This window comes from Psammomys obesus, unplaced genomic scaffold, assembly GCF_907164565.1.
Source record: "Psammomys obesus unplaced genomic scaffold, mPsaObe1.curated_primary_1811, whole genome shotgun sequence".
Classification (NCBI taxonomy): Eukaryota; Metazoa; Chordata; class Mammalia; order Rodentia; family Muridae; genus Psammomys; species Psammomys obesus.
Window position 1 is genome coordinate 17381352 of NW_026596131.1, and position 7645 is coordinate 17388996.

General features: G+C 38.1%; 1 non-coding gene across 1 annotated transcript; it reads left to right on the top strand.

The window, feature by feature from the left end:
* The first annotated feature begins 696 nt into the window (after positions 1-696).
* LOC129665816 (U6 spliceosomal RNA) lies at positions 697-803 on the top strand. Its single transcript, XR_008718428.1, has one exon. It is a non-coding gene; the product is annotated as a U6 spliceosomal RNA (small nuclear RNA).
* Positions 804-7645: the final 6842 nt, after the last annotated feature.

The window sequence follows — 7645 nt, forward strand, 5'->3', positions numbered from 1 at the left end:
AAGATACAATGGAAGATATCGATGCACCCATCAAAGAAAATATGAAATCTAAAAAAAAAAAAAAAATCCTGACATAAAACATCCAAGAAATCAAGTACAACATTGTAAATACTTTTAAAAAAATCAAATCTCCTTCAATTCTCCCATTCTCCTCATTCCTTCTTAGATTTATGAATTCTTCTTCTATAATTATAGTTGTTATACACACATATACCTTATTTCCCCTGGATCCAGGCAATCCTGATGAGACATAACAAGCTATGGGCAGATGGCAATGGTGGAGAACTCCCCCTTTCAGTGGACTAGGGGCAAGGGATGGGGGAAAGAAAGAGGGAGGGTGGGACTGGGGTAGTTGAGGGAGGGAAATTTAATTGGGATAAAAAATGAATAAACTGTGAAAAAATATATTCTTTTCTCATACAACATATTCTAATTACACTTTCCGTCCCTTTACTCTTCTCAGCTCCTTCTCAATTCTCTTCCTTTCCAGATCTACTCCTTTTCTGTCTCTCTTTAAGAACAGGCTTCTAAGTGATAATAAAACATAACAAAATAAAACACAATAATATAAAACAAAAACCATTACATAGATGTTACACAAGACAAACCAGCAGAAGGAAAGAAATCTCAAGAGAAGGCACAATATCAGAGACCCAGATATTCACACATTTGGAGACCTGTAAAAACATCAAACTGGTGCTCGCTTCGGCAGCACATATACTAAAATTGGAACGATACAGAGAAGATTAGCATGGCCCCTGTGCAAGGATGACATGCAAATTTGTGAAGCGTTCCATATTTTTTTAAGCATATGCAAAAGTAAAAAGGTTGAAGCAGTTTGTTGCTGTTGTTGCGGTATCCTGTTGTGTAATAGAAAGTAAGAAGACAGTTATGGAAGTCTGGGTTAAAGTTACGGTCCCAGAAGCTCCTAGATCCTGAAGTACAAATGTAAAGTTATAAGTTCAAACACCTGTGCCCTTGTTAGCAAAAGACATCAGGGAGATGGGCTTTGTTCTTCATTAAGTAATGCTGGTATATCTGGAAGCCATGTGGGGTAGGAGAGCAAGCAGACAGCTTGTTCTAATGTCTACTTTCTAGATAGGCTTATGCTTTACCCAGGCTTACGTATGTGCAAGATTTTATTATCTGTGGAGATTTGAGTTTTTTTCCAATTAAACAATTGAGAGGGACTGGAGAGATGGCTCATCAGTTACAATCACTGACTGCTCTTCCAAAGGATCTGGGTTCAATGCCTAGCGCCCACATGGCAGGTCACAACTGTTTGTAACTCTATTCTCAGAATCCAATGCCATCTTCTGGCCTCTGGAAACTACATGCACATGGTACACAGACATACATACAGGCAAAACAACCATACAAATATTAATGCATACAAATAAAAACAAAAAATCTTTGTAAAAAATACTAAACTGAAAGCTATAATGCATACATAGAGGACCTGGTGCAGACTGTTTTTGCCCTGTGCCGGGTGCTTCAGTCTCTGTGAGTTCTCATGAGATTTACTCATATTGATACTGAGGGACTTGTTTGCCTGCTGTCCTCTATCTCTTCACTAGGCCTCCATACCATCCCTCAAAAACCCCATTTCTAGTTGGTTCTCCTTGAATTCCCTTCCTCAACTCCATCTCTCCTTCCCCTTCTCATCTGATCCTTTCATTCCCTTTCTCCCTCTCCCAGTCTACCCATAAAATCTATTCTACTTTCCCCTATGACACTCTGTATTTTTTATTTTTTTATTATTTATTACAATTTATTTACTTTGTGTCCTGACTGTAGACATCCACTCATCTCCTCCCAGTCCCATCCACCCTTCCACTTCTCCCCCTCTGCCCCTCCCCTAGTCCACTGACAGAGGAGGTCCTCCTCCCCTACTATCTGGCCCTAGCCTATCCCGTCTCATCAAGGCTGGCTGCATCATCTTCCTCTGTGGCCTGGCAAGGCTGCACCACCCAGGGAGACGTGACCGAAGAACTGGCCACTGAGTTCATGTCAGAGACAGCCCCTGATCCCCTTACTAGGAAACTCACTTGGAAACAGAGAAACCTATGGGCTTCATCTGAGCAGGGGTTCTAGGTCCTCTCCATGCATGGTCCTTGGTTGGAGTATTAGTCTCTGCAGGACCCCTGTGCCCAGGTTTTTTGGCTCTGTTGGTCTCCTTGTGGAGCTCCTGTCTGCTCCAAGTCTTTCTAAGGAAGCTTGTAAAATAGTGTTTTTCTATATTCCTCACAAGCATCCTCATATTATTTATATCACTTCTCATTCTTCTCTTTCCTCCTGCATCTCCTTCTTCAGTTATATGTACCCCATTTTCCTTTCTCTCCACCTTATAGCACCTGTGTCCTACTTTTGTACTGTTTTTCTATTAGTTTGATGAAATAACAGAGAGAGAGATCTGCTAAGGACAGGACTTGGGAAATGTTTAATAGCTAATATCAAATGCTACAAAATTTGAGGAAGGAAATAAACTTTTCTTTCCTTCCCTTCTATTTTTGAGATAAAGTACTTTACTTGATATTAATGGAATGGAAATAAGAATACTGAACAAAACTCAGGAACACTTAAACATCTGGTGTTTACTCCAAATAAATAGAGGTTAACAGAATGCTGGATTAGTAAATACAAACCACTAACCCTAAAATATCTCAGATATGCTACAATGTGACTCTGTAAGAATATTGGTAAGATGCAATAGAATGAAAATGTTCTCTCAGTATTAGTAGCAATGGTGACACAAATAGACTGCAAATTATTGCATTTGACTGAGGGGACTAAGGAAACAGGCTTATATAATAGTCAAAAGCTCAGAGGCTAATGTCACCTATTCTTAGTAAATTGTTGGGACAGCCAATAATAAATCAGTGAAATAATGAGGCAGGAGATCAACACAGCTCTGTCTTGATTTCCTTTCTATTGCAGTAATAAAGATCATGACCAAAGGTAACTTGTAGAAGAAAGGTTTTATTTGTCTTACAGGTAACAATCCATCATCAGGAGATGTCAATGCAGAAATCTGGAATCAGAAAAGGAAGCAGAGACCATGATAAAATGTTGCTCAATGGCTTGTTCAGATTGATTTTCCCCCTTAAAATTTATTTTATTCAAATTATGTTTTTCAAAGCAGATGGCTCTATGTTGATTATCTTTGAAAGTTTTCATGCCATTTCTAACGGTTTGTTTGTTCATTTGTTTTAATTCTGGTTTGCTTGGGTTTTGTTTGTTTGGTTTCAACCTGCTTTTTATTTTTTTTTGTTTGTTTTCTAATTTTTCAAAAGTCAATTTTATTAAGAGTGTATTAATATAAGTAAAAGTTAATAAACCATCTAATTACACAAGTGTGGTTGTTTCATAGCAAATTGAGTGTGCCCAGTTTAAAAATAAGAAAAGAAAAAAGAAAAATGCAAGTCAGATGCGTGGACTGATTTACATAGGAAGAAATGATCTTTTTTTTCTCTTTTTTTTCTTGATAAATTACACTTTATTCACTTTGTATCCCCCCTGTGGTTCCCTCCCTCCTCCCATCCCAATCCCTTCCTTCCTCCACCCTCTGCATGCATGTCCCTCCCCAAGCCCACTGATGGGGAGGTCTTCTTTTCCTTCCTTCTGATCCTAGTCAATTAGGTTTCATCAGGAGTGGCTACATTGTCTTCTTCTGTGGCCTGGTAATGCTGCTTCCCCCCAGGGGGGGTAATTAAAGAGCAGGTCAATCAGTTCATGTCAGAGTCAGTCCCTGTTCCTATTACAATGGAACCCACTTGGATACTGAACTGCCATGGGCTACATCTGTGCAGGGGTCTTAGGTTATCTCCATGCCTAGTCCTAAGATTTCACCTTACACCCATCAGAATGGCTAAGATCAAAAACTCAAGAGACAACACATGCTGGAGAGGTTGTGGAGAAAGGGGAACCCTCCTCCACTGCTGGTGGGAATGTAAACTTGTACAACCACTCTGGAAAGGAATCTGGCACTTTCTCAGACAACTAGGAATAGTGCTTCCTCAAGATCCTGCTATACCACTCCTAGGCATATATCCAAAAGACTCTCAAGTACACAATAAGGACATTTGCTCAACCATGTTTGTAGCAGCCTTATTTGTAATAGCCAGAACCTGGAAACAGCCCAGATGCCCCTCAGTGGAGGAATGGATGCACAAATTGTGGTACATCTACACAATGGAATATTACTCAGCAATAAAAAACACGGAAATCATGAAATTTGCAGGTAAATGATGGGATCTGGAAAAGATCATCCTGAGTGAGCTATCCTAGAAACACAAAGACACACATGGTATATACTCACTCATATAGACATATAATATAGGACAAACCTACTAAAATCTGTACACCTAAAGAAACTAATCAAGAGGGAGGACTCTGGCTAAAATGCTCAATTCCTATCCAGAAAGGCAAAGAGGCTGGACATCAAAAGAAGGAGAAAAGAGGGAACAAGTCGGGAGGGGACACAGAGGACCTCTGAAAAGCTCTGCCCAAAGCAGATGCTGAGACTTATGGACAACCTTTGGGCAGAGTGCAGGGAATCTTATGAAAGAAGTGGGAAACAGTAAGATCTGGAGAGGACAGGAACTCCAGAAGGAGAGCAACAGAACCAAAAAAATCTGAGCACAGGGCTCTTTCCTGAGACTGATACTCCAACCAACCTGCTTTTTAAATACCATCCAGGTTTATTTGTTCAGGGGCTGCCAGTGTCCAGCCCCAGATAAGAGTGGATGCAAGAATGGCCAGGGAAGAATGAGTCAAGCATGGGGATCAGGGTGAGGGGTGAGATTTACATCCATACTGACTGGCAGTCAGAGTGCTTTTTTTATTTATACAGAACTCAGTAGGCAGGGATAGATGCATGTTATTCTAAAACATAGATCATATCATTTTTGTCCCGAGACATGTGTTTCAGCTTCCTCTTGGTCATAAGTTTAGTTATCATTGATAAACCATGACAGAACAGAATTATCTTTTACAATCATTTTCCCTCATTAGCCCCACAACCCAACTGTTAAAAATCTTTTGGTTTCAAGGGCACATTTTGCAAAAAGAATTATAGTCTGTTCTCAGGCTAGTAGTTATTATGATTTCAAGGGCATTAGGCAGAAAGAAATTCTCAAGACAGCCTGGGAAGATTTTCATGTCTCAAGCAGTGTATTATCAACTTTTAATAGTCTAAGTACTAATTGTTATTAGGTCCAGAAAAAGTCTTCAAGCCAAAGTTACTACAATTATTATTCAATTTCTGCCGTAATACAATGTTTATATTTTATATATTTATAGAATTTATTTATATGCCTAATCTTGGTATTCTTTTGTTCCTTGATCATAGACACTACAGTGGCTCTAAGAAAAGGAGGTCTTAATACTTCATTAGTTTATTATTTATCCACACCACCCTTTGTACATCAGTATAAGAAAGAGGCTTTTTATTTGATCTGCTGCCAACTTCTCTAGCACCCTGAATCTTGTTTATCTTTTTAAATTTACTTTGTTCTTGTTATCTTGTTCCTGAGTAAGTACAGGGGTAGATGGTCCAAGAGTATCTTGGAGACAGAGCTTCATAAGGAGGTCTCTGGTGTCCTTGAGTCACAACCTCCAGGGCATAGGAAGACCTTCAAGTAGGGCCTGATAAGGATATCTTCCTAAAAGTGGAAGGGTGGTATGCTCAGGACTTTCTTGGGAAAGCTTAGAAGCAGTGCTCCTGGGAGAAGGCATAATGATTCCCATTAATCTAATATCCCCAAATTATACAACTAATAAAAGCCCCCCCCCCCACCGCCAAACATGCAACTTGTGGAGATCAAGACCAAAAAGTGGAGGACCACACAACAGCAATTGCATTACTCAGGTCAGCTTTGCTGGATCTTTGTTAAGCAGCTGTGCTGGCTTTATGACTTTTATTGTTTCCATGAGATAGGGCTGTTCCAGGTAGCACCATCCCTGAAAGCTGGGACTTCCTACATTAAGCACTAATCAAGAAAAGTTCCAACAAACTTGCCTACAGGCCCATCTGATGGCTTTATTTTTTTTCAATTTTATTTCCCTCTTCTCAGATGACTCCAGCTCCTGTCAAGTTGACAAAATAAATATGGCAAACCTCATCTTAGTCCACTCTGATTCAGACCGTGCTCTTTTTCTCTTTCTTGGAAGTCTGGTATAGTCATTAGAATGAAAGCAATGCTGGATACCTGAGTCACATACTTAAACACAAAAGGTGTGAGCTGAAACGTTTCTAATTATCCTTATTTATGTATTTTGGAGGCTGATTTATGGATGGCCAAATATGAAAGAAAAGCAAATACACAAATATTTTATTGACTTTCAGTGATATTAATAGAATTCTTCTTATTGTATTTTAAAAAGCTTTCTTATTCTTAAACTAGTTACCACTAACGGGGGAAAAAAAGAAAAATAGTGAGAGTAGAATAAAAGTTATTTCCTAATAATAAGAATGATAATGTTTTTTTTATTCAGGACTTTCCCAGAAAAATTGATTATCACTGTTTATAATGCTGATAAGATGCTGAGAGGACAAGTGTTTATTTAATTTAGTAGAATTTAAGTTTTGTACCACTGTCAAGTGGTACAAAAGCATGAAATGTCTTGAATTAAGTGCCTCTAACACTGGCATGTGATCGTTTGGATTTGTTTGGAAATTGTTTCCTTGTTTTCCATTTTCTAGTTTCTTAGAATGCAGACTAGGACACCGCCTCATCCTGTGTGTGTGTGTGCTACCTGAAGTAAAAGAAAACACTCTCTCCAAGTTTACTTTATGCTAAAGCCATCCAGTGTTAATTTATGCAATTTATAGCAAAGAAACCTAACCATAAGATCTTCATCTGAGGAAACTAACATCAACTATTATCCTGTAACAGCAGTACATATAAGATGCTTTTAAAATGTTGACTAAAGAAAGAAAATGCTTTTATAAAAAATCTGCAAACACAGTCCTGAAATAGAAAGAAATGTGGACATCAGTCTTTGCTTATAGTTTTACAATGGAGTCCCAAATTTTTTTGGTTCTTGAAAATAAACATTTTAAAACTTCCCATTTTTCCTCCCTCTTCAATCCCTCCATCTCATGTCACCAACATTATTTTTCTCCACTGAACTCACTATAATGATAATTTTGAAATATAGTATGTTATAGATTTGATGACTTGTCCTAGCATGAAACTAGATGTATCACACAATTCAGAATAACAACAGTCTAATGATAATTCAATAGTCTGATATTTTAGAACACCATATCACTTTAACTGTGTCAATCATAATAATGTTTTAAAAATCCAATAATGAGTTTAAACCACCAGAAGATAACAAAAATTTAGAACAGGCTGGATACCACTCTATACTGTTTAACTTAATAGTCTTAACCCACAATGTAAAATTTGGATTGATGTGTCTGAAAGATGGCACAGCATGGACAGTATCAGGGGTAATGAGATATCACTGTGCTCACCTTTGGGCCATGATTGGGAGGTAATGGTGCTTAACAGGTATAGATTTGTTTGTGATTGAGATTTGTGAACACAACTATTGTAGACTAGAAATAAATGATGTTTCTTTTTTTTATTTTAAGCTGTTTGGATTTCAAGAAGTAGTTTATCAAATATTTCTTTAA